This window comes from Mustela erminea, chromosome 8, assembly GCF_009829155.1.
Source record: "Mustela erminea isolate mMusErm1 chromosome 8, mMusErm1.Pri, whole genome shotgun sequence".
Lineage (NCBI taxonomy): Eukaryota > Metazoa > Chordata > Mammalia > Carnivora > Mustelidae > Mustela > Mustela erminea.
The window spans coordinates 55,473,674-55,500,840 of record NC_045621.1 but is presented as its reverse complement, the minus strand read 5'-3'; the positions used below and the strand labels follow the sequence as shown (position 1 = coordinate 55,500,840).

The 27,167-nt window shown below is 41.9% G+C and overlaps 1 long non-coding RNA gene across 2 annotated transcripts; it reads right to left on the bottom strand.

The window, feature by feature from the left end:
- Positions 1–9,094: 9,094 nt before the first annotated feature.
- Positions 9,095–25,768, bottom strand: LOC116597649. Of its 2 annotated transcripts, XR_004288715.1 has the most exons (4): positions 24,755–25,768; positions 15,756–15,884; positions 9,764–9,985; positions 9,095–9,295 (listed from the first exon to the last, which is right to left on the bottom strand). It is a non-coding gene; the product is annotated as an uncharacterized LOC116597649 (long non-coding RNA). The 2 variants fall into 2 exon arrangements; XR_004288716.1 differs by lacking the exon at positions 9,764–9,985.
- Positions 25,769–27,167: the final 1,399 nt, after the last annotated feature.

Below are 27,167 nucleotides of genomic sequence, written 5' to 3'. Positions count from 1 at the left end.
GAGTTGGGCTCCCTGCTCAGTGGGGAACCTGCTTCTCGCTGACCCTCCCCACTCTGTGCTCTCTCAAATAAATAAACAAAATCTTTAGGAAAAAAAAATGAAGGAAATTTGCTCCTTCATCTTTTAGGGGAGCTTTTATTTTTTTGGTTAATGAGGTCATAGTTAAGCACAGTCAGTCCATATGCTATACCTGCAGCACTTTTTATTTTAAAGGATGAACTTTGAGACTTGTCAAATTTCAGTGAAAAGAGAGAGGGCATGCTGCCAGGAGGGCTGGACCCGAGCCCTGGAGCCAGCAGGCACTGGCTGTTTACATCGGGTAAGACTCATGACAAACAGGGGTGGGGTTGGCAATGAACAGGCAAGATGCTGAGCAAGCGGGGCGGGGAGCGGATCTGTCGCACCACCCTCTCTGAGGGGTTGGGTTACAGGCCAGTTCTGGGGATTCAGGGCAGCAACTAGAGATACCGAGGAGGAGCAGGTAGGTTTAGAACTGAGGGCAGGAGGTTCATTTGGGAAAAACTCACTGAAGCCTTGGGGCAGAGCCATATGGCATTTTTAGAGGGCCTGGCCCTTCACCTATGATGGTGAGGTCAGAGGTGGCATACAACGGTGCTCAGTAAAGGGCAGATTCCCTCCCGCTGTCCACCTACCACCAGGTGCCTGTTTACTCAGGCAGTGCCACAGTGGTTTGCCTGTGGGCACCCCGGGCTTAGTGACCTCCAGAGTCAATGTTAGGCAATTGTTGGGCCAGTTGTGTTTGCTAAAGCTCTTTAAAACAATTTGTACAATCTCAGGCTTGTCACACACTGTATTCATGGCTCTGAAAGGGCTTCTTGTGCAGGCAAACCCCCCAGAAGGCCCGGGGCAGGGGGTGCGGTCACTCCCTGCCTTTCCCAGTCTGGCTGCCAGCTCTGTGGCTGCAGCTGTCACTGGGGTGAGGCTAGGCCTGTTGAAGACCCTGAGCAGGCTGAACAATACTGTCCTTGAAGACCACTGGGGTCCATGTTGGCGTTGGTAGTGGAGAACAAATGGGGAATTGTCTTGAGGCTTCCTTGTGCTCTGCTGAGGGTTAATAATGGACTCCTTGGGGAGGCAGAAAGGCAGGAGCCAGAAGGGCCCAGTTGCTGTAAACCCAGGTGTTCCTCTGTATTGAAACCCTCGTCCCAAGAAGGCCAGCTCAGCTGGCTGCATGCCTGCCTCAGGCTCTCTGGCTGGGCAGGAGAGGGAGGAGCCCAGACTGGGCTCTACTCTCTGCACCTGGACACAACTGGGAACACACATATTGGTTATCTGGGCATGTTTGGGCCAAATGCCATGCCCAGCACCATGCTTATCTTCATAGCAACTGACCCCAGGAGACAGATGCTTCCTGCAGCAGTACCCCCAAGGTTAGAGATGAGCGAGCAGGTGCAGACAGGCTGTGTCCAACACTACATGGCCAGTTAGTACACGGTCAGGATGTGAACCCAGGTCTGTCCAACTTAAATGGGAGCTCTTCGCCTTGATGGGAGTCAGCAGATGGACATGCTGTGTTCCCATGAGCAAACTGCTTCTTTCTGAGCTGCAAGTTTCTCATCTGTAAAGGGGAGCTAATATACCCCCTGCCTGGGAATTAGATAAACAGAGCCCAGCTCTGCACTTGGCACACAGTAGGAATTACATTTGATTCTTTATCCTTCCTTTGGACATGGGGTACTTTCATTGGAGTCCAAGATGGGCATGAGAAAGGTTGTGGTCACTTCCTGCTTGCCTTTCGGCCCCAGAGCATGTACCAGGAGTGCTTGGGTGCCCGTTAGGTCAGCCATGGAGGATCTGTGAGACAGCACAGTGACCTTGGCCCCTGAGTGCCCCCTGGCCACTCTTCCATGACAAATGGACATCTTAAGCCAGTACTTCCTGCTGGGTTGGCACAATGCCCCCAACACTCGGAAGCTACAAAGCAGTGTTCCTACCTTTCCAAGATGCCCATCCTTTCCCTAAACTCGCTCTTCCTCTGGCCAGAATCCTGAACCTTGATCTCTTTTTCTTCTCCTCCTTCCACTGTGACCCCATTCCCCAGAACCCTGACAGATTGCGTAGTAGGCTAAAAATGGCCCCCAAAAGATATCCACATCCTAATCCTGAAACCTGCAAATGTTATCTTGTAGGGCAAAAAAAAAAAAAAAAAAAAAGGACTTTACAGATGTGATTAAGGATCTGGAGATGGGGAGATTATCTGAGTAGGTTTTAAATACGATTACAAGAGTCCTTGTAAGAGAGACGCAGAGGGAGATGTCACACACAGAAGGAAGAGAAGGCAGCATGAAGAGGGAGGCAGAAATTGAAGGGATGTGGCCATAAGCCAACAATGCTGGCAGCATCTTGCAGCTGGAAGAATCAAGGAACAGATTCTGTCTAGAGCCTCTGAAGAGAGTGTGGCCTTGCTGACTCTCTGAGTGAGACCCAGTGATACTGATTTTCAAATCCAGCCTCCAGATTTGTGAGAGACTAAATATCTGGTTTTATTTTTTTAGTTTCTTAAAATTCTGTTAAAATATACATAACATGAAATTTATTATTTTAACCACTTTGAAGTGTACAGTCTGTGGCATTAAGGACATTCACATCATTGTGCTATCATCACATTTATTCATCTCTAGACTATTTAATCATTCTAAACTGAAAGCCCACACCAATTAAACAGGAACTCCCCTTTCTCCTGTCCCACAGCCCCTGGCAAACAAACCTTCTGCTTTCTGCCTCTGTGAATTTGACTACTTTGTATACCTCATATAAGTGAAGTCATACAATATTCTTTTGTGTCTGGTTTATTTTACTTAGTATAATGCCTTCAAGTTTCACCCATGTCACAGCATGTATCGGAATTTTCTCCCTTTCTAAGGCTGAATAATATTCAGTTGTATGTAGTATATACATTTTATTTATCCATTCATCCATCAGTGGACAGTAGGGTTGTTTCTACCTTTTGATAATTGTAAATAATGCTACAAACTTCTGTTGTTTTAAGTCACCAAGTCAGTAGCAATTTGTTACAGCAGCCATATGAAACTAATACATAGGTAATTTGACCTCTGGCATTCCCATTTTCCTCTCTATAGGTCAAACAATAAAGTGGTGTTTCTTAAGGTATGGACAGCTGATCCCCTGTATCAGAATCACCTGGAGGAAATATAGAGACGAGACAGATTTTTTTTAAAAACATACAGATTCCTAGGTTCCACCTCATATCTTCAGAATCAGACTGACAGGATAGGACCAGGGAATCTGTATTTTTAACCTGTGTATCAGAAGATTTTATTTATTTATTTATTTTAGAGTATGTGTGTGAATTGGGGGTGGGTGGGGAAGGGCAGAGGGAGAGGAAGAGAATGAGAATGCCAAGCAGACTCTGTGACCAGAGTGGAGCCAGATGCAGGGCTCAATCTCATGACCCTGAGATCTGGACCTGAGCCAAAATCAAGAGGGAAGGCTTAACCGACTGAGACACTCATGTACTCCCGAGGATTTTTGTATATACTGTGCTTGAAAACCAGCTTAATGGGTCACTTCTTCCAATACAATGTTTGATTATATGTATCTTCTGGATATAATCCCTTAATCTGAAGGAATGAACTTTCTGGTGGGGGTGTTAGGCATAGAGGTCAGAAGCACCTCTCTGAAGTGTCAAATCACATGGCAGGTAGAAATGGACAGATGGAGAAGACACCTGTTATGTCAGAAGTTGAATGCATATTTTCTTTTTTTCGTCTGGGAGGAAGAACTGTTTTCAGTGAGAAGAACTGCCTTTTTGTTGTTTCTCACGCTACAGGAACCTAGCCTCCCCAGCGCTGAGAGAGAAGATCACTGGGCCTGAGCTGGATGGAGAAGGATGAAACTAAAAGAGGCTAAAAAGCTCTTGTATAAATTCAACAAGAGGGGGCGCCTGGGTGGCTCAGTGGGTTAGAGCCTCTGCCTCCAGCTTGGGTCATGATCTCAGGGTCCTGGGATCGAGAGCCCAAGTCGGGCTCTCTGCTTGGTGAGGAGCCTGTTTCCTCCTCTCTCTCTGCCTGCCTCTCTGCCTACTGGTGATCTCTATCTGTCAAATAAATAAATAAAAATCTTTAAAAAAAATAAATATATTCAACAAGAAATGTTGGAAGTTTTGTTAGCACCCAGGAGGGGGAAGAGATGAGAGACAGAAGAACAGACTTGCAGGAGTTGGCCCAGTGGTCTAGAGGGAGCTCTCAGGAAAGCATGGGGCACAGTGTCATGGCACAAGGCTACAGCACATGAGAGGCAGAACCAGAAAGGAAAGCCCTGCTGGTAAGCAGAAGCCACCAAAATTAAGAAAAGTGATGTCTGTCTGAGAGTGAATTTGTTACAGAACCTGGACTGGATCCTGGCCAAAAAAACAAGCAGTACTTGGAGACCTTGGAAGATGGGAGGTTTGTTTAACACTGGCAGGCTCAGAGGACAGTAATTTCCCAAGGCCTAAGGCCTGAGCACAAACAAGGAGGGTAGTTTATATACTTTTACTTCCATATCAGTGGCACTTTTTGGGGCCACGGCAGGTGGGGAAGGAGGGAGAACCCAGAATGGCCCTGGGGCCGGGACTGGGATTTCCCTTCTGATTTGGTGGCTGCCTTAGAACACAGATTTCCCTATCAAATTTACTTCCTACTTTGTGCTATAATTACCCTCTATGGCCACAAAACCTTCAGTAAATACTTGCATGAAGCTGTGTACAAAGAACTTTTCAGGAAAGGAGGACAAGAGGTTTTGAGCTATGCCAGGACATCTTAAGAAAGGAGAGAGGTGGGAACGGCAGGAGTTGGGGTGATAGTGAGGAAGCGGGTGGTAGCAAGGAGTGGCCAGAAGAATGTGAGCCCCTACTCCTGGAAATTCACACACAGTTTAGGGAATGCCAGATTTTCTGCAGTAGGTGAGATAGAGGGTTTCCTAATCCATTTAATTTGGTATTAGTGAGTCTCTCTGACAGAAGCTGTGTTTGTGTGTGTGTGTAAAACAGAAGATCCATCAAATTACTGGAAGGCTGATAAAAGGTATCCTGGAGATAGAGAGTAATAAAAATACAAACTTCTCTTTTGGATATTTTTTTCCTTCATTCTCCTAAGGCCAATGCTCAAATATGTGGAATTTAAATAATTGTTTTTAAGTCGAATCAATTTTGGAACAGAGAGTTAGTGGTTTATAGACTCCCTTGGTCGTCAGTGATTGCTGATTAATGATGCTGGCGTCGGTAATTATACTGCTGTCAGGAGGCTGAGTGTCCTCGATAAATCCAGGCTCATCTGCCTTCCCAAGACACTGGCAGAGGAGTGTCTTGATTTATCCCCCAATTGGCACATATTCTCTTTACCGTACCTTAGAGAATGCTCAACTACTTAATAGTATGAGAGGTCAATTTTCATCTTGCTTGTATTGAGCAACCTAGAATTTAAGTGTCCTTGCCCACAACCATAAAGACATAAATTGGACATTTCTTCTTATTGCCTTTTCGGTTCATTTTTCTCTCCCTAACTAACTTCTTTCATTCAAAAACTGGGTGTGGTAAATTGCAAAAATGGTGATAACTTGCCACTCCTTTCTGAATCCATGCCTTCCAAAATGTGACACTACTCCTCCCATTGAAAGCTGTAATGATGGAGCCTGTTTTGCTTCCCTTTGAATCTGAGCTGACTTTGTGACTTGCTTTGGCTGACAGAATGTGGTAGAAGGGACGTTGTGCCAGTCTCAAGGCTGGACCTCATGACTTTCTCTTTTCCACTCTGAGAACCCTTCCAGCGGCCATGTGAACAGACTCAGGCTCAGCTGCTGCTTGAGGAAAGACATATGTCCATCACCCTGTCCCACCATCCCCTATCCTCAGGTCAGAGCCTATACGACCTGCAGCTAGGCTCAGCCCATGCTAGAAAAACCACCCAACTGAGCCTAGTTTAAACTGCTTAATTGCTGAATCATGAACTAAATAATGATTGTTTTAAGTTTGGTTTGCTATGCAGAATTATTATGGCAATAAATAGCCAATACACTGGGTACCTACTATACACTAGGAGTCTGGAGTCTGGAGCCACACGGAATGAGAGACAGAGATATGAGTAAGACAGAGTTCTTACCTTTGGGGAGCTCACAGCCCAGTAGGGCAGATAGGTTGACGTATATTTGTGATACGAAATGAGAAGGGGACAAATATTTATTGAGTACCATCTATATGCTAGGTCTAACGGTAAGCATTTTATATTACATTATCATCTCACTAGTCTTTGCCACAAACCTCTGAAGCTGACACTATTATTAACCCATTTTAAAGATAAGAATACTGAGATTTACAGACGTTAAGTCAGGTCCTAACTCCAAAGCCCATGGTTGTCTTGACAGCTCCCGGTGCCCCTCTACAACAGGGATAAATCTTTTTTTTTTTTTTTTTCATTAAAGATTTTATTTATTTGACAGGCAGAGAGAGAGAGGAGGAAGCAGGCTCCCCGCTGAGCAGAGAGCCTGATGCGGGGCTCGATCCCAGGACCCTGGGATCATGACCTGAGCCGAAGGCAGAGGTCTTAACCCACTGAGCCACCCAGGCGCCCCCACCATGGACAAATCTTAAAGAATCAGACAAAGTGGCAGCTGGTGGTTGGGGGAAAGAGGCAAAATCTTGCTGGGACCGGGCTATTGGAGGAGACTGGGAGCCCGAGGTCACAGGCCACTGAATCGGCCTAGTATGAGGTGTTGGAATGATGACCTGGAGAAGTGTGATAGCATGCATTTGGGCTGGGGGCCTGCTGAGGAGCCTGGAAATGTCTTCAGCTCATTTCCATAAGCTAAGAAGGCAGGACATAATGTGGGGAAGACAGTGGTGCATGGGGACAGGAGAGACTTTGTTTGCTCTCTTCATCAGAAAGCATTTCTGCATTCCTCTACTACAGAATGCAGTATTCAACGCCAGATAATACCTGACCGGGAATTACTGCATTGAATGGATTTTTTAAAAACACGTTATTATTGATAGGAAAGTCATTTTTTTCCTCTGTTGCCTTTTCTGGAATGCTATTTTCAGATTCTTGTTTTTAAATGCATTGCCCAGCTTCCTTTTGGACTCCTTTGGCTGAAGGGATTGCACACTGTCACTGTGTGTGATATGCCAGTCCTGGGAGGCTCCTTATCTACTCTCTGCTCTAACTAGCATTTCCTTCTTTCTGTAAAGGAGCCATACAGAGGGGCAAGAACAAACACAGAGTGGGTCCTGACATTTGCCTGGGCGGACTCTTTGCAGGTAGCGCCCAGGTCTGCTATATTTATTGTTCCCTTACTATAAGTGGAGGTCTGCCGCAGTAAATATATAGCTAATGTGTATTGAAAACTGTGTACCAGGCACTGCTGCGTTAATTTGTAGTGACAGATATACAATTATTTTCCTAGTTTTACAGTAGAAGAAAAAAACAGAGGAAAACAGCTGTGTTCAAGGCCCTGGAGCTGGGAAGGAAATGGATGTGAACCAGGCCATGTGGTTCTGAAGTCCATGGTCTTAAACTCTGCTCCAATTGGGTGGAATGAAATCCCAGCGGCAATGGTCTGGGAGAAGTGGTTCAGGGGAGGTGGGTAGGGATCTTTCATTTTTTACTTTATACACTTCTGTAATTGGTTGAGGTGAATATGTAATAAACATGCAAATCTGAGGAAAAAGAATTTTAAAAATTCCAAAATATTTTTGAAAAATCATGCAATGGAAATGACCTTGGAGATGATCTAGCCCAAAGAGTTCTGGAATTGTCTCTCTCTCTCTCTCTCTATATATATATATATACATATATATATATATATATACACACATATATGTATATATATATATATACACACACACACACACACACATATAAAATTTATTTATTTACTTGAGAGAGAGAGAGAGTGCATAAGCTCTCTGTTGGGGGGACAGAGCAAGAGGGAGAAAGGGTCTTAAGGGTCTTAAGCAGACTCCCCACTGAGGACGCTGAGATCATGACCTGAGTCGAAACCAAGAGTCTGACGATTAACTGACTGTGCCACCCAGGTGCCCCTCAAAGAGGAAAATATCTTGAAGTTGAAGCAACTGCCCCAGGGCACACAGTTAGGTGCTGACGACAGACTCTGGAGGAGAACCTGGCCGTCTTCCCGTGTTTGTTTCTTCCTTTTAACTCCACCTACAGGACAGTATTTAGGCCAGGGTCCCCTGCGGGTGGCGCTGTGGTCTGAGGTGAACTTGCCCTGCTTGTTCTTTCACTTCACCGTCCTTACTTAGCATAATACCCTCAGGGTCCATTCATGTTGTCACAAATAGCAAGATTTCCTTCTTTGTGGTGGTGAAATGATATCCCATTGCACACATATGCCACATCTTTATCTATTGATGTTGTTGAACCCTTAGGTTTCTTCCAGGTCTTGGCTATTATGAATAATGCAGCAGTGAACACGGGGGTACAGACATCTCTTTGATATTCTGTTTTCATTTTCTTTGGATATATACGTAGAAGGACTGCTGGATCACAGTGTAGTTCTATTTTTAGTTTTTTTGAGGACCCTCCATATTGTTTTCCATAGTAGCTGAAGCAATTTACATTCCCACAACAGTGTACAAATTCTCTTTTCTCCATATCATTGCCAACACTTGTTATCTCTTATCTTCTCAATTATAGCCATTCTAACAAATGTAAGTCAGAGAAAGACAAATACTGCACAGTATCACTTCTATGTGGCATCTGAAAAAGCCAAACTTGTAAACACAGAGAAGAAAATAGTGGTTATCCAGGTCTAGGAGGTAGCAAATAGATGAGAAGTTGTTTAAGGATACAGACTGGCAACTAGATCTACATCCTGGAGATCTAGTGCAGAGTATAGTGAATATAAATAGTCAACATGTTAGAATCATGGAACTCACTAAGGCACTAGGTATTAACTATTCCCACTACAAAAAAGAAGTAATTATGTAACATGAGAGAGGTGCTAATTATTGTTACAATGACAATCATGTTAGACAAATGTAGCAAATCAACACATTGTACACCCTAAATTTATACAATGTTTTGTATCAGATATATTTCAATAAAAAAATGAAGTATATCTCTCCCTCATTCTCACCATCTCCTCCCTGCCTGCTTCAAGTACTTGGGGTCCTCATGCTGGCTCCAGGCTGACCACAGTGGCTGTTCTGGGCCCCATTTGGGCCTACTGTTCAAACATGTTCCATATTTTTCTGATGTCCCTCCCAATCAAATCTGCCTCTTGTCCACATCTGCTTCCTTGAGCCTATCTGGTCAAGCTGGAAAAATGAATTCAAGTTAAAGAGTTAACGACTGACACTATTCCCCCCCGCCCCGCCCCTCACATTTTGTAGCTGGATTTTAACAGCAGTCCTCAATGACTTGAAGCAAAGGACTTTTAGAGCCATTGCAGCTGCCAGGCCTGGTGAGTGAAGAATCTATTTAAGAATGTAATGCCTCAGTTAATGTCCCTAGCAGCAAGAAGAATTGCAAAGTAGAAAGAAGAACTAATTGCAGGCAATGGTAAAGTCCAAGGCAAGGCCAGCAGAGACAAGTGATGTCAACCCCAAAGTCCCTTGTCCTTTCTCTTCTCTTTCCCCACTAAAGAACTGCTCTCCTCTCTGACCATTTGCAGAGAAAAGGGGGGCTATGATGTCACCATAGAGAAAACAAATATCAAGGCCTTCAGACAGGAGCTCTTTTCTGGGACAAATGTTTAGTTTTTCTAACACCATCTAGTGTCTCACTTTTTTCGATGATTTTGCCCTTGTGCTGAACTTTCTTCAAAATAAGAGAGTGGTCATTTCCTCCTCCTGATTCCCTGAAGGCAATGTGGCAGACAAATCACTATTGTGTTGTTCTGGGATCACAGGGCATGCTGCTTGGATGTTATGTTTCCTGGGAACATTTCTTCTCTGTAAATGCCTTCTGAAGCCCAGGCCACTTCCTGTCTTGAGTCGCACAGTAGGCTGTGGTGGCCAAAGAGGAAGTGAGGGTCAGGGAGCAATTTTGATCCTCATCCTGTATTTAGGATTCTAGCTTCCCTTCACCTCCCCAGAGGTTTTGTTCTCGAAAACAGCACTTGTTTTCCACAGAACAAAGGTTTCTGGAAAGCAGGAAGGCCATCCTGGCAGAGCCCTGCGTAGAGCCAAGAGTAGGGAGCAAGGTTCTAGATGCTTCATTGGTGTGCTTCTGCTAGGGGGGCCTAGAGAGGGAGGCCCAGCTAGGATTCAGGGCATGGGATGCCAAAGGGCCATCCCAGGAGGTCAGACTGCACCCATATCTAGCAGGACAGGGCTCCAGTCAGAAATTGCAGGGACTCTGTGATTAGGAAGGACCTTTAGGAACACACTTATATTTCTTTGGGTCTCTGTCACCTAAGAAATAAGGATAGTAACACTTTCCCCTCTTACCTTGCAGAGGTAGTATACAGATAAAAATAATTAAATTGGTAAATAAAAGAGAGTAAAAGCAAAGGTTATTAGTGTTGGGAAAATACAAAAGATTACCATGCTCCCTCTACCACTCTACCATATGTGTTCTGTCGAGACAGAATGTCCACCTTCCTGGAGACCAGGGAGGACAGCTTGTAAAGTAAGATGCCAGTCCCTTCCTTGTAGAACCTGGGTCCTGAGATGACCCCCTGGATTACGTGTGGGGCTCAGTATTTCCAAAGTGGATGCTATTAGAAGATATTACTAGATATTCTGGAAAAACATGTTTTATGCTCAAATTAATTTGGGAAACACTGGATTAAAAATTAAGCATATTCATTACTGCAGATTTTCTCAGAGCCTTTAGTATGCTAATTGCATTGAGAGTCCCAAAGGGAAGGACATAAAATAAAGACTTTCCCAGATGTTTTTGATCATAAAAGAATATTATTCTCGTGGCACAACTATTAATGAGTCTCAGAACAGAATGGTAAATGCTGATGCTCATTCTTACGCCTTCGGCTATACAAAATTTCTATAGTCTTTATTGATTTTGACAAAGTAAGATAATGCTGTTCTTGATATCAACTTCATTTTAAAAACATGGCTAAAATTCATTCTCTCAAACTTCTACTTCTAGGGAGATGGACATACTTTTTCCTATTCCTTCTGCAAACTACAACTGAAAACATAGATATTGCATACAAACCAAACATAAGAAGACTTTGAAAAGTAAAGAAAAGAAGGCAGTTGGGCGCCTGGGTGGCTCAGTGGGTTAAGCCTCTGCCTTTGGCTCAGGTCATGAACCCAGGGCCCTGGAATCGAGTCCTGCATCAGGCTCTCTGCTCAGTGGGGAGCCTGCTTCTCCTCATCTCTCTCTGTCTGTCTCTCTGCCTACTTGTGATCTCTCTCTCTCTGTCAAATAAATAAATAAAATCTTAAAAAGAAAAGAAAAGAAAAGAAGGCAGATAGGCTAGAAAACTTAGGACTTGAGGAAAGACACAATGATGAGTTCTCTGAGTTTTCTTTTTGCCTCAAATATCCAAGATTTGGAGCTGTAGAAATTCAAAACAGCAATAAGCACAGGCAAAAGAAGTTCCTGCACAAGTCTGTTTTCTCTAGCCAAAGGACCTGAAAAGTGGCCTTCTAAGCCAGAAAACTTTTATTTTTTATTTTTAATATATTTATTAATTTGTTTGAGAGAGAGAGCAGGGGGAAGGGCAGAGGAGAGAGAGAGAAAGAATCCTTAAGCAGACTCCCACTGATCCCAGGACCCTGAGATCATGACCTGAGACAAAACCAAGCTCTGGACTCTCAATCAAATGAGCCACCCAGGCACCCCTAAGACAGAAGACTTTTAGATAGTAACAATTCTACTCCAATAACAGAGAAACATATTGTGTCCCCTCCTCCACATTTAGTAGTAAAGGTCAAGTGGCGAGCCTAGATTTCCACCCTCATGAAGCTATAATGAGGAGCTCCAACGCCCCCCATCAAAGTGATACTGGAGAAAGCCAAGTAGGGAGGCAGAACTTTTACCCCTGCTGGCTGGTAATGTTGCACCCTCCTCTCCCACAGTGTTAATGGAGACCACATAGGGAGCCTGGAGTTCTACCCTGACCTAAGAGTAATAATGTATCTCCTGCTCCCTCCCCCATCCCTGGCTGGATAGCATCACAGGAGACCTAATGGAGAGTCAGGATTTTTACTACTGTCCAGTGGCAAAAAGACTATCCCCAATAATGATGTCAATGGAAACCATGTTAGGAGCTAGAACTCCCACCTGGCAATAATAAGGAGCCCCATCACTTCCAGATATCAAGGGAGGCTGGATGGGAAACCTGGAATAGTACCTCCACATGGCAATAATGATGCAGCTTGAGTACCCCCTTCCCCTGCTAGTGAAGTGTCAAAGGATACTAGCTAAAACAGAAAACAATATAAAAATGTCCAAGTTTCAATTAGAAATCACTCATCGTACCAAAAAACCAAAAAGCTCTCACACTGAATGCAAAAAGACAACTGACAAATGCAACACTGAAATAACAGAGATGTTTGAATTATCTCATGATTATTTTATTTTGTTTTTTAGTAATCTCTATACCAAATGTGGGGCTCAAAGTCATGACCTGATATCAAGAGTCACTAAGCCAGCTAGGTGTCCCTGATGATTTTAATGCAATCATGATCAAAATGCTTTACGAAGACATTATGAACATGCTTGAAACAAATGAAAGAAGAGAAAATCCCAGTAATGAAACAGAAAGTATCGGCAATGCAATATAAGAATAATATAATTAATTAATAATATAATACAATGTAAATAAAAAATCAAAAGGAAATTTGGAACTGAAAAACACAATAACTAAAATAAAAAACCTCAATATATAGGCTCAACAGCAGAACAAAAGCAACAGAACAAAGAGCAAGAAATATAAAACGACGGATTTAAGAAGCTGAGGGAAATACAAATGAGATAAACTCAAATCCACATCAAGACACATAATAATCAAATTTCTAAAAACCAAAGACAAACAAAATAATCTTGAAAGCAACCAGAGAAAAACAATACCACATCTATAGGAAAAAACTTATTTGAATGACAGTGCATCTCTCATCAGAAACAATGGAGGCCAGAAGGAATCAGCATGACTGTTTTAAAGTTCTGAAAGAAAATAATTAGCATTAAGGTTAGTGTTCTATAGCCAGTAAAAATATTCTTCAGAAATGAAAGGAAAATCAAGATACTCTGAAGTGAAGGGAAACCAAAAGAAATTGTTGCAAGCAGACCTATCCTGAAAGAATGGCTAAAGGAAGTTCTCTAAACAGAAAGGAAATGAAAAAAAGGAATTTCAGAATTCTTCTTTTCTTCAGAAAAGAAGAAAGAATATGGTAAGCAAAAATACTGATAATTACAATAGTCCTTACATAGCCTTTTGAGTTTTCTAAATTACAATATGCAAAAATTACAATATGTCTAACATGGTTCTTAATGTATGTAGAGGAAATATTTAAGGTAGTTATATTGTAAACAGAGGAAGATAAAGGATATAAAAGGAGGTAAAGTAAAGTTTCTATACTTCCCTCAAGCTGGTAAAATGACAATACCAGTATAGCGTTATAAATTATGTGTGTACAATGTAATGCCTAGAGCAACCACCAAAAAGCTATACAAAAAGATACACTAAAAAATTATAGGTAAATCCAAATGGAATTCTACATAATGTTTAAGCAAGCCACTGGAAATCAGAAAAACGAAAAAGATCAATTAAAAACAGAGAGAACGAACATAAAAAAAAAATGGCAAGTTTAAGTCTTAACATGTTAATAATTGCTTTAACTGTATAGAGTCGAAAAACATAAATTAAAAAGCAGAGAATGGCAAAGTGGATCAAAAAAACATGACCCAATTCTATGCTGTCTATAAGAAACTCACTTCAAATATGATGACGAAGGCGGGTCAAAAGTAAAAGGATAGAATCACTTCACATCCATTAGTATGGCTATTAAAACAAAAACCAAAAGAAAAGAACAAGTGTTGATGAGGGTATGTAGGAACTGGACCCTTTGTGCATTGCTGATGAAAAAGTGAACTGCTGCAGCCACTATGGAAAATGGTATGGTGGTTCCTCAAAAAATTTAACATAGAATTACTCTTCATTTGGCCCAGCAATTCTACTTCCAGGCATGAACCTAAAGGAAATGAAAGTGGGGATTGCAATAGCTATTTGGACATCTGTATTTATAGAAGCACCATTTACAATAGCCAAAAGGGGGAAGCAGCCCAAGTGTCCACTGAAGGATGAACAGATCAATCAAATGTGGTATATACATATAATGGAATGTTATTCAGCCTTGCAAAGGAAGGAAATCCTGACACATGCTAACACATGGATGAACCTTGAAGACATTATACTAAGTGAAAGAAGCCAGTCACAAAAGGACATATACAGTGTGAGTCCACTTATATGAGGTACGTAGTCAGATTTAAAGAGGTAGAAAGTAGAATGGTGGTTTTTAGTGACTAGTGGGGATAGGAAAATAGGGAGCTGTTGTTTCATCATATAGGAATTTCAGTTTGGGAACATAAAAGGGTTCTGGATGTGGTGATGGTTGCACAACCATGTGAATGCACTTAATGCCACTGAATTGTACACTTAGAAATGGTTAGAATTATAAAAAATAAAAATGTCAAAGCACAGAAAAGGATATAGCATGTAAACATTAATCAAAAGAAAGCAGGAATGATTATATTAATATTAGATAAAGTACATATCAGAACAACAAAAAAAATGACCAGAGACAGAGAGGGACATTATGTCATGATAAAAAGAGCAATTCACCAAGAAAACAATTTAGCAACACTCAATGTGCACCCACCAAACAGCTGCAAAATATGTGGAGCAAAAATGAACAGAAGAGACAGGAGAAATAGACAAATCTGTGATTATCACAGGAAACCTTACAACCCTTCTCTTTCAACACCTGATATTAACAACTTTGCTGGCATATCTGAATCTGATTCTGACACTCGCTGTCTCTTCAAATTGTATTTTCTGGCTTTTAGTATGTCTTGTAGTTTTTTGTTGAAAGCCAGACACGATGTACTGGGAAAAAGAACTGAGGTAAATGGCTGTTAGTGCTGTAGGGGTGAAGTATGGAGGGAGGAGGATATTTTACAGTCTTGTGACTAGAACTCAGTCTGTCAGTGATCCTGTGCTCCTGGACTGTAACCTTCACACGTGCTCCTCAGTTACCCCCAATTTAGGTGGGACAGGAAGTCAAGGGGTGTTGAGTTAAGTATCTGTCTTCTCTCAGGCTCGTTAGGCTCTGTTAGGACCTCGGTACATAGGGCTCTGATAAAACAGTTTCCCTTGAGGGCAGGCCTTGTTAAGAATAGATTATTCTCCTGTGTTTTAAAATGACACTCTTTCCCCTCTTCCCAGAAGCCTGAGGAGATATTCACTGTGAGAACCTGGGAGGGCTTACAAAAATGTGTCCCTCCTCCACTAAAACTGGAGTCCCCTGGAGTTCTGAACTGTTAAGAGTTGAGACTGATGAATTATTGAGCTTCCACCAATTCATTGACTACAGATGAGGTATTCCTACCCAGCAATGGTTCCCACAGAAGTTTTGCTCTGAGGGCAATTTCCATTTCCAGGATCACAACCAAAAATTTGTGTCACTTTGGCAAATGTTCCCTGGAGGCAAAACAGCCCGCTGGTTGAGCCCACTGCAGTAGACAGAGAAGCATGTGACCTTGGAGACAACTGCTCTGAAAAATCAGTAACACTTAGGTTTTTACCTTTTGGGTTGTACTACAGGCTGCTAAGAGACAGGTAATAAAATTGATTTGATGATGCTCTTGTTTCTTCTGATGATTTCTCTCTTTCTGCTGTGGAAAATTCTATAGCTCATCTTCTTCCAAGGCTGCCTGGTGAGCGAGAGAGAGAGAGAGAAGACAGATGGTTGTTAAACCCAACATGGCCTTACCTGGCCTTGGGTGGAGCCCTCCTAGGAGGTCATATTAGAAATCAGTTCCCCATGGGGCCATATTTTCTGTGGTGGGAAGGGGAGTCACACACCTGAACCTAATTTGGCTTTTGGGGCAATAACTATGAGGGACAGGGGAGAGGAATGCTGAATGTAGGTACAGCTCAATTCCTTGGAGGCCCAATTCCCCTTCAGAAGAATATATCTGGTTCAAACCAGACTTACACATCCATTAATTTTTTCCCCCTTTAATCTTGACATTGTTTGTTTTCATTGCTGAAGAGTCAGCTCAGTAATTGTTGAGGTGTAGCTGCTTTTTAAATTTGTAGTGACAGGAATCCCTAATTTCTGTGTACCTAATGGGAACCACAGATCATCCCTGCCTTCATTGGAGTCCCTCATCAGGGCTTTAACATTTCAGTGGGGGCCAGGGAGACAAGAAATGCCCAAAGACAAACCACAAGGAGGGGAAGCAAGACATCTGGGCGATTCACAAGAATAACCTGAAAACAGCTATTTGTCTTGATTTCTTGATTTTTTTTTTCCTGCCTTGGTTCTTTGGGTGGGAAAGCCATGCATAAAACTGAATCAGCAGTCAGCACATCACCTGGCTTCTGGCAGTATTTGGAGCATCTCTGCCCTTTCTCAGGTTTCTGGTGTCCAGCAGACAATAAGACACCAACTGTCGCTTATTTGGTAGGAGAACTCACCAAGGCCCTTTGTGGCCCTGCTCTTAGACTTGGACAAAAGGGGTTTCTGCTCTAGGCTTGGTACATAACACACACAGCCCTCGGTCACTCAGGACCTGGTGGCTTTGCTGAGAGAGCCTAGACCCAACTGGGTCTCATCAACAACTGCTATCCTTATCAGTACTGCTCAGGACCCACAGAGAAGCTTCTCCATACCTCTTGCACTATAAACTTACAACCAAACACTGTTACAGAAGGCCAGGAAAGTGTATGTAGAACAGTGGCCTAGACCAGAGACAGATCTTGTTTTAGAATGCAGGAAGAATTTCAATAGTGAAAATGCTTAAGAAAAAGAAAAGTTATAAAACAGTGTGTCAAATCTTCATTCTCAGGTGGTATGAATGCAGTAGACTGCCCTATCATAAAGTATCATATCCTACTTGCGGCAGGCACCCAGTTAAATTTGTTTCTCAAGTTCTCCCCTGTCATCTTGGGGGTCTGCACTTTATTCCGGAAGGACAGTTGGAGTCTAGCACAGTGTGGTTCTGAAAAGTAGTAATGAAGCAAAATTGTTTCAGGGGGCAGAAGTTCAGTCTGCAAATCTGGTTGTACACATTCTATAGAAGGACAGGCCTGTGTAGTCCATTTGGGCTGCTATAACAAAATACCACAGACTGGCTGGCTTATAAACAAACTTATTTCTCAAGTTCTGAGGCTGGGAAGTCTAAGATTAAGGTATTGGCAGATTCAGTGACTGGTGGGGGCCCATTTCCTGGTTCTTAGATGGCCATCTTTTTGCTGTATGTTTATATGGCAGAAGGGGTAAGGGAATTCTTTGGTATCTCTTTCACAAGGGCAAGAATTCCATTTGTGAGGACTCAATACTCGTGACCTTACCACCTCCCAATTTCCCCTCCTGATATCCTCACATTGGGGATTAGGTTCCAATAATTTTGGAGGAAACAAATACTCACTCCATGGCAAACCCTATGCTTAATTTTCTTCTGAATTATTGTGTAGTCTCTTGAACTATTCATTTATAGTTTTCCTCCTTTTTGCTTCTCTGGGCTGCACTTTGGGTAATTTGTTTAGAACTACTGTCTAGTTCAGTAATTCATACATCAGGTCCAGTAAGCTACTTAACCTTTCAATTGGTATTGTTCATTTAAATTATATTACTTTTCATTTCTAGGAAATCTATTTGGGTCTTTAAAAAATATAAGCCATCACTTTTTAAAGCATCTTGCTCTGTGGACATTTAAATGTTATTTCTTTAATGATATTGAATATGTATTTGGCATTATTGTCTCTGATGATGTCAACATTTGATGCATTTTTACACCTGTTTTTCTTATTTGTAGTTTCTGCTGACTCTTATTCAGGGTGGCTTATTTACTTGTGCATTATGTAATTTAATAATATTATATAATCTATTTTTAGTTAATTATTATAAAGAGTGTAAATTCTGTATCTAGATTCATTTTTTTTTTTTTGAATGTAGATACCCTGACATTCTAGCACCATTTGTTGAAAGACTATTTTTGCTCCATTGTATTGCCCTTGCAATACAATTTGTCAAAGATTAGTTGATTCCATTTATGTGGGTTTATTTCTGGGAAAGCTCTCTGTTCTGTTCCATGAATCTATTTGTTTGTTTCTTCTTGAGTATTACAACTGTCTTGATTACCGTAGCTTTACAGTAAGTCTTAAAGTTGGGTAGTGTCAGTTTTCTGACTTTGTTCTTCTCTTTCAATAGTAAGTTGGCTGGGATGCCTGGGTGGTTCAGTCAGTTGAGCATCTGACTCTTGATTTCAGCTCAGGTCATCAACTCGGGGTCATGGGATTAAGTCCCTTGTCGGGCTCCACACCTGATGGGGAGTCTGCCTGGGATTCTCTTTCTCTCTCTCCCTCTGTCTCTACTCCCCTCCTGCCAACCCCCCCCACCCATGCTCTCTGTCTCAAATAAATAAATACATCTTTAAAAAAATGTTAGTTCACTATTCTGGTTCTTCTGCCTCTCCATAAAAACTTTAGTTTATTGATATTCACAAAATGACTGGCTGGGATTCTGAATAGGATTGCATTGAATTTGTAGATCAAGTTGGGAAGAACTGGCATTTGACAATATTGAGTATTCCTAACCATGAAGATGGAATATCCCTCCATTTATTTAGTTCTTCTTCGCTGTCTTTCAACAGAGTTTTGCAGTTTTCCTCATAAAGATTTTTTTACATATTTTGTTCAATTTACACTTAAGTATTTCATTTTTTGGGGGATCCCAATGTAAATGGCCATGTGTTTTTAATTTCAAATTCTACTTGTTTATTACTAGTATAAAGGAAAGCAAATGATTTTATTAACTTTGTATCCTGCAACATTGCTACAATCATTTATAAGTTCCAGATTTTTTGTCATTTATTCAGATTTTCTGCATATACAAAATGTCATTTTAAAACAAAGAGTTTTATTTCTTCCTTTCCAGTCTGCCTACATTTTATTTCCATTTCTTGTGTATTTCATTAGCTAGGACTTCTAGTATGGTGTTAAAAAGCAGTTGTGAAAGGGATATCCTCGCCTTGTTCATGATGACAGAGGGAAATCTTCAGGTTTCTCACTATCAAGTAAGCTATAGGTTTTTTTGGTAGATGTTCCTTATCAGTTTGAGGAAGTTCCCCTCTATTCCTAGTTTGCTGAGATAATTTTGTTTTTACAATCCTCAAATATCTCTCTGGCCAGATAAACAGTGTTTATTTCAAATCCCAAAGGGCTGACTACTCACTGATCATGAATATTTAAATTATACACACACACACACATACACACATAGACACACTTTCTGTACTGTGGTAAAAAACTGTAACTTGAAGTTCACTATCTTGACAATTTTTAAGTGTATGATTCAATATATTATTAGCATATTATTAATATATATTAACATTGTATATGTAGCTAACATATTGTTATAGTATTAAATATATTCACATTTTTGTGAAACAGATTTCCAGAATTTTCTCATCTTACACTGAAACTCTATACCTATTAAACAACAACTTCTCCTTTCTTCCTCCTTCTAACCTTTGGTAACCACCATTCTACTTTAAATTTCTATATATTTTCTACTTTAGCTACATCACGTAAGTGGATTCATGCAATATTTCTTCCTTCCTTTCCTTTCTTTCTTTCTTTTTTAATAACTGGCTTATTTCACTTAGCATAACGTCCTTCAGGCTCACCCATTTTGTAGCATATGACAGGATTTCTTTTTTTCAAAGGCTCAGTAATATTCCATCATATGTACAGACCACATTTGGTTTACCAATTCATCCATCAAAGGACATTTGGATTGTTTCCATCTCTTGGCTATTGTAAATAGTGTCATTATGAACATGAGTGTGCAAATATCTCTTCAAGGGCTCGCTTTCAATTTTCTTCGGTATATACCCAGAAATGTGGTTGCTGGGTCACATGACAGTTTTATTTTTGTTTTTTGAGCATGCTCCATACTGTTTTCTATGGTAGCTGCACCAAGTTACAATCCTACAAATAGTGTACAAGGGTTCCAATTTTTCCACACCCTTGCCAACATTTGTCTTTTTAAATTGTTTTTTATTTTTTAAAAGATTTTATTTAAAAAAATATTTTGTGGGCGCCTGGGTGGCTCAGTGGGTTAAGCTGCTGCCTTCGGCTCAGGTCATGATCTCAGAGTCCTGGGATCAAGTCCCACATCGGGCTCCCTGCTCAGCAGAGAGCCTGCTTCCCTCTCTCTCTCTCTGCCTGCCTCTCCATCTACTTGTGATTTCTCTCTGTCAAATAAATAAATAAAATCTTTAAAAAAAAAATATTTTGTTTTTAAGAAATCTCTGTACCCAACATAGGGCTTGAATTCACAACCCTGAGATTAAGAGCCACAGGCTCTCCTGTTTTTTTGGTAGTAACCTTGTAACCTTGGTAGTAACAAGGGTAGTAACCCTTGTTTTTTGGTAGTAACCATTCTGATGGGTGTAAGCTGAAATCTCATTGTGGTTTTTTTTTTTTTAAGATTTTATTTATTTATTTGACGGAGATCACAAGTAGGAAGAGAGGCAGGCAGAGAGGAGAGAAGGAAGCAGGCTCCCTGCTGAGCAGAGGGCCCGCTTCGGGGCTCGATCCCAGGACCCTGGGATCATGACCTGAGCTGAAGGCAGAGGCTTTAACCCACTGAGCCACCCAGGTGCTCATTAAAACCACCCTCTCATTGTGGATTTAATTAACATTTCTCTGATGACTAGTGATGTTGAGCATCTTTTCATATGCTTGTTGGCCATTTGTTTATCATCTTTGAGAAGTGTCTCTTCAAGCCTTTTGCCCATTTTTTAATTGGGTTATTTGATTTGCTGTTGTTTCTCCTTAAGTTCTGATATGGGGTTCTTTTTTTTTTTTTTTTTAAAGATTTTATTTATTTATTTGACAGAGAGAGAGAGCACAAGTAGGCAGAGAGGCAGACAGAGAGAGGGGGAAGCAGGCTCCCTGCTGAGCACAGAGCCCGATGTGGGGCTCAATCCCAGGACCCTGGGATCATGACCTGAACCGAAGGCAGGGGCTTTAACCCACTGAGCCACCCAGGTGCCCTGATATGGGGTTCTTAACAATAGTAGGGAGCAGTGTATTCACAATAGTTGCACATAGTAACTGGGGAACTTTGCAGTATTGATCTATGTTACTTTAAATTTGTACATATGATGATTTATAGGTAATATGCATAAAGCATGAAAATAATTATTTTGGTAACTAGGTGCACAAGCATCTAGAATTGCAGTTTCATTTTTATTGAAATAGGTAGTAAGGTTTAATCAAATTTCAAAAGTGAAATTGATGTCAGCTTTATTTAAATTCTTAGATTAAAAATTTTCTATTTATTAATTAGAATTTATATTTTGACTTCTATACTTTTGAATATATTAGGAGGAAGATATTTTGGAAACATGAAAAGTAATTTATATTTTTGATCTTTACATGCACTTTAGTTTGCATTTTAGTAAAAATATAAACCTACACTTTGAATATACCGTCCTTTAAAGAAAATTACATTTTATTAAATAATTTTTAATATGACTAGAACGCATATTATATAAAAGTACTGATCATAATCACATCATTAATGATTTTGCCAAAATGAAGGCAAGAAGGTATTATATGAAAAAAATGTTTACAATAATGAATTATGTTTATTATCCTTCCAAATAATGCTGCCCTCAAGATATATGCAATAACTAAAATCAGTCATATCTGATATTTTATAAACTTTCAGTCATATAAAAACCATACCTGTAGGCATGGTTTAAAGTTTTTGTTGTTATGAAGAATATCTCTTGTTGAGATAAATACATGAAACATTTCATATAACAATATTAGCAGATTTAGATCTTAAATGTCTATATATTTAAATGATATGTGGGCCTCTGTTTGTATCTCCCTGTGCACCATCAATGTTAAGGGTAGCCCTGCACTTTTGTGCCTCTAGTCATGTTAGAAGGAAAGCAAACCAATGACAAGCACTTACGCATAGGCCAGGCACTATGCGAAGTGCTTACATGCGCTATCTATCTCAGCAAATCCCACAGCAACGCATTCTATAGGTGACGAACCTAAATCTCAGTGGGCCATGTGCTTTGCTGGAGGTCACTCTGCTAGTTAGTGGGTGAGGGTGGACTCTGTCCTATCCACTCAACCCCAAAATCAGAACTTCCACACCTCATAAACCCAAGTTCTTACACAGGAAGCTGGTAGTGGCTACTGCCATGGTATATAGCAAGATCCTCAGGGTTTCATTTTCTCTCATTTTAGCCCAAGGCAGAAAAGTTGTTAGCTCTGTCTGACTGTTCACCTGGGGACTCTACAGAACCAGGACCCATCTGGGTCCTACTTATCTAGAACCATCTCTTGCTTGGTCCTAAGAGGCTGACCAAGGGAGCATCTCTGGCACAGGTGCAGCGTGTCACCTTTATGCTCATATCTACCAGAGCTGGTGTCTGTCTTTCCCTCTGTTCTCCTTTGTGTCTGAACTTCAAACCTCCCCAGGGCCAAGATAAAAGACTGTTTCATCCTCCTCCCATGTGTGAAGAAAAATAAAAAAATAGCTCTTCTTGGCTCATTCATATCATGGACCTACTCAAACCCTGCAGGAGAACAGGACATGGATTATAGATAAAGCTTAAATCCATTTTTGAAGGAATTAGGCGGCTTACAAATGAAGGCAATATCTGTGTTTGCACAATGGCTACCTTGGGGCCCTTATGGCTTTAATGAAATTCTATACATCAAAGCTCTTTAAAAACTTCTGAGTCAAGAACATGCAAACTGACCTCTACTCCTCTGGGCTCCAGTAATCACAGTGAGAAGCGATAGGAGTGGGGAGGAATGGGTATCAGCCAGGCCAGAGGACGGGGGGTCCCTGAGAAGTGGATCCTCGTGATCATATACATGATACTCCCAGGAGCAGGGAGACCCATCCAACCCTCCACCCTTCTCAGGTATATACAGAGTTAGAAGGAACTGGGCTGATCATCTAAAGTAGCAGTTCTCCAAACGTGTTACTGTGACCCTGGGGCCCTACAGACCTTCTCAGGGGGTTCACAAGATCAAAATTATTATTTTCATAATATTAATATGTCATTTTCCTTTTTCACCCTTATTCTCTCATCAGCATACAGTGGCACATTTTGAAGACCAGATGACGTGTGATGTCAGAACAGACTGAAGCTGGAACTGGGTATGAGGATATACCTATATTCTATTAAGCCAGGCATTAAGGAGATTTTCAAAAATGTTAAGCGGGCGCCTGGGTGGCTCAGTGGGTTAAACCACTGCCTTCGGCTCAGGTCGTGATCTCAGGGTCCTGGGATCGAGTCCCGCATCGGGCTCTCTGCTCAGCAGGGAGCCTGCTTCCCTCTCTCTCTGCCTGCCTCTCTGCCTACTTGTGATCTCTGTCAAATAAATAAATAAAAATCTTAAAAAAAAATGTAAAGCAATGCCATTCTTCTTACTGATTTATTTTGTTTTGGAAAATGATAGTTACTTTTCCTAAAATGTGTAGTTTATGTTAGCATATAATGGGTTTTTAAAAAAATAAATTATTAAATATTTACAAGTTTTGAGCTTTTAATTTCTAATATCATAAATATCAACAGATATAGCCCACATATACAAGAATACTCCGGGTATTCTCAATATGTTTTAAGAACATAAAGGGATCCTGAGACCAGAAAGTTTGATAACTACTGAAGCTATGAGTATACAGAACATCCCTACATCATTCAGAATCAGTACCTAGGGTCATATTACATGCCTATTCCCTACAGCTACAGAATAAATAAATGGGTTTAGATTTTAATTAGGCTACCTTATATTTAAGGGGATCTTAGAGTCTAAGAAGATAAATTTTAATTATAAAAGTACAGAATATGCAAGTAAAAAAGAAACCTCACCTATGAGTGAGGGAAAAAACAAAAAAACTTTTATCTACTTTCACATTGCACAGAGTTCTGCTGAATACTGTTTCTAAAATAGGTACTCCTACCCCAAAGAAAAGGCTTTTTGGTCTAATAAACTTGAGAAATACTGGACTTCTGAATCCAGTGTTTACCACAAAGTTCTCAGAGCCTTCAATATAAGCATTAAAGATATTGTGACATCTCTGAGACACACCATGCTGCATTTTCCAGACTCATCTGACCATAATGCTCTTCTTAGGGACAATTTTGTAGAACTCATCTTTCAAGGAACATGGGAAACTTCTCCACTTGGCAAAAGGATGAAGAGGTCTTCTGTGTGCTGAGAGCTGCTTAGAACAGGGAAATCCACCTGCTTGCTTCAGGAAGGTAAGTTAGGGAAGCCTGCATCCTCACTCAGAGGTCTGCAGGAGTGTCTGGCTAGGGGTGGTACCGTCTGGGAAGTGTACACCCAAACCAAAGTGATTAATGAGTCAGGGGGATAGAGAGGTGACTTGAAAGCCCAAGTCAGACCTTGGGGAACAGCAGAAGTGAAGGCTTTCTAGAGGAGAACTGGGGAGGAGAGAGAACGCCCCAGAATGGGGACAGTGACAGACTGAGGGAAACCTATGGCAGGTCTGACCCACCCTACTCACCTAGCCACAGGCAGGAAGCTGGAATGGAGTTTCCACGTTGGTCCACAAAAGATGAGACGTCTGCACTAACCCCCAGAGTGCCATGGCTGCTCAGAGGAGCTCCTGCCCCTTCTTCCCTGCTCTCTCCAGTAGAGGAGCAGTTATTAATCCGACAGGCGACAGCCGAGAGACTGATACTCATTTAGGAAGGTGGCTCTGGCAGCAGATCTTTGCCATTGTCACCTGGGGTGACTTTCTTAACCTCCCTCTACTGGGCTTCCTCATCTATAAAATGGAGTCAACAGTGGCACCTGCCTCATAACCTCTGAGTAAAACAATCCATTGTGGCGTTATTTCTTGAGCCACATTTCACCTTGGGGTGGGGGGTGCGGGGAGCACTGGGCTCAAGGGGGCGGCCCAGCCTCTACAATGCTCAGACGTTCTTTCCCTGCCAGGACTCCTGCAATGCAGCCTTTCTCTAGTTTCCCTTCCAACCTCTGACGGGAGGGAAGTTCTGCTCAGACCTGCATCGTGGACTTGACTGTCAATGTAGGGAGGCGAAAAGAAAATAGCGAAATCTGACTTCCACAGTCAGGTCTTGAGCCAGGCACAGCCGAAAGAGCACACCGGAAACTGGTTCCTGGGTTCCGGTGCAGTCCGGGCTTGTGAGGCGGGACTTCCGCCCGGAAGACAGACTCTCTTATCTCTTCTCAGGGAGGTGGTTGTCTCACAGCTTGACAACCTGACAGGCATTTTGCGGTTCGGGTGTTCCGCACATAGTCCTCTTTTCTCAGGGGAGCAGGCACTGGAGTTACGTGTGTTAGAACGCCAGATGAGCGTTTTCGTTTGCGAAGTGGGACTGATCGCTTGAACCAGAGCAATAGAGTCTGTTCTGTGGATAACTGGATGAACCGAACTCACCCTGAACTCCCCAAAGCAGGATTTCAGGCCTCCCCGAGGGCAGAGCGGGCCTGGTGATGCCACTGTGCAGATCCCACCGTCCGGATCCCACAGTGCAGGAGGCTCTGGCCGTCACCTGGGACCACGAAGCGCCCTAAGCTGACCTTTTCGTCCTCTCATCACATGGCCCCTCTCCTGCCCTTGAAGAGGAGTGAGGAGTAAAAAGTGAGTGGAGCGCCAAGGGAAACAAAGAGTTTGCTTCAGGGTTTACCAGAATGTCCATAGTTCCCTGTTTAGACTTGCAGGGCTGTGAGTGACCATTGTTCAGGAAGGTCTTTTTCCACAGAGTTAGGCTCCCTTTGAGCCTCCTAAACTTTTCCCAGGCGGAACTGCTGGCCTGACCCCCACCTCCAGCCCAGGCCTCAGCTCCAGCTGAGTTGCCTGTTCAGGCTGAGCTGGAGGCAATGGGCTGGCCCAGGCAGGGGCAGAGCTGGGGGAGGGTGGGATGCTCTCTTGGGTTCCTTTGATCTTCGAGGTCTTTTGCTGCCCATCTGGGGAGACTCACAGCATAGTTTGTGAACAGGCCACTTTGTAGTTTTCTGTAGTTTTAAAAACATCAACTTTGATTTGAGCAAATAAGGTGTTTTCCTAGGTATGTTTGCCCAGGCAAACATTAAAACTAGTTTGCATTCTTTGAGCCTAATTTGGCCCAGGAGCTAGTAGGACTAGGAAGGATGTTCCTGATTCTGAGAGAGATTGTCACATGGGTTTACTTTAGCATAAACACAGAGTATGTGAAGGTTGGAGCCTTCTGGTCTCCTCCGAGACCCAAACGGCTAAAGGGGCTCCAAAATCCAACAGATCTAAGTTACAGTCTTCGACTGATGTGAGCTTGAACACTTACTCTCCATTTCTTAGGACAGTTTTTTCTCTTATAGTCTATCTTAGGACTGTTGTAAGATTAAATGGGATAGGGGCACCTGGGTGGCTCAGTGGGTTAAAGCCTCTGCTTTCAGCTCAGGTCATGATCCCAGGGTCCTGGGATAGAGCCCCACATCGGGCTCTCTGCTTAGCAGGGAGCCTGCCTCCCCCCTCTCTCTGCCCGCCTCTCTGCCTACTTGTGATTTCTGTCTGTCAAATAAATAAATAAAATATTTAAAAGAAGATTAAATGGGATAATGTGGATAAGGCACTAGCACAGTCTTTGACACCAGTAAACATTCAGCAAAGGTTTATTCTAAGGTTTGTTTTTACTCAAAATCAGTGAGAGAAACTCGCTGTTGTTTCTTTTTCTTTTGCTTGACCTTCTTCTTGTCCTGAGTTCAGCTGATTTTCTCCTTAACCCCCTGCCAATCGTATTTATTTCCTGACACCTTTGCTTAGAATTAATCTGAAGTTCAGCTTGAGTCCCTTTTGCTCTCTGAGACTTTCCTTGACAGCTCAACTCAGACTTGATGGGTTCAGTGAGGCTCAAGTTCTTGAGGTAATGGCAGCCTCATAAGCCTTTAGGTTTTTCCAAGATGCCTAGGTCATT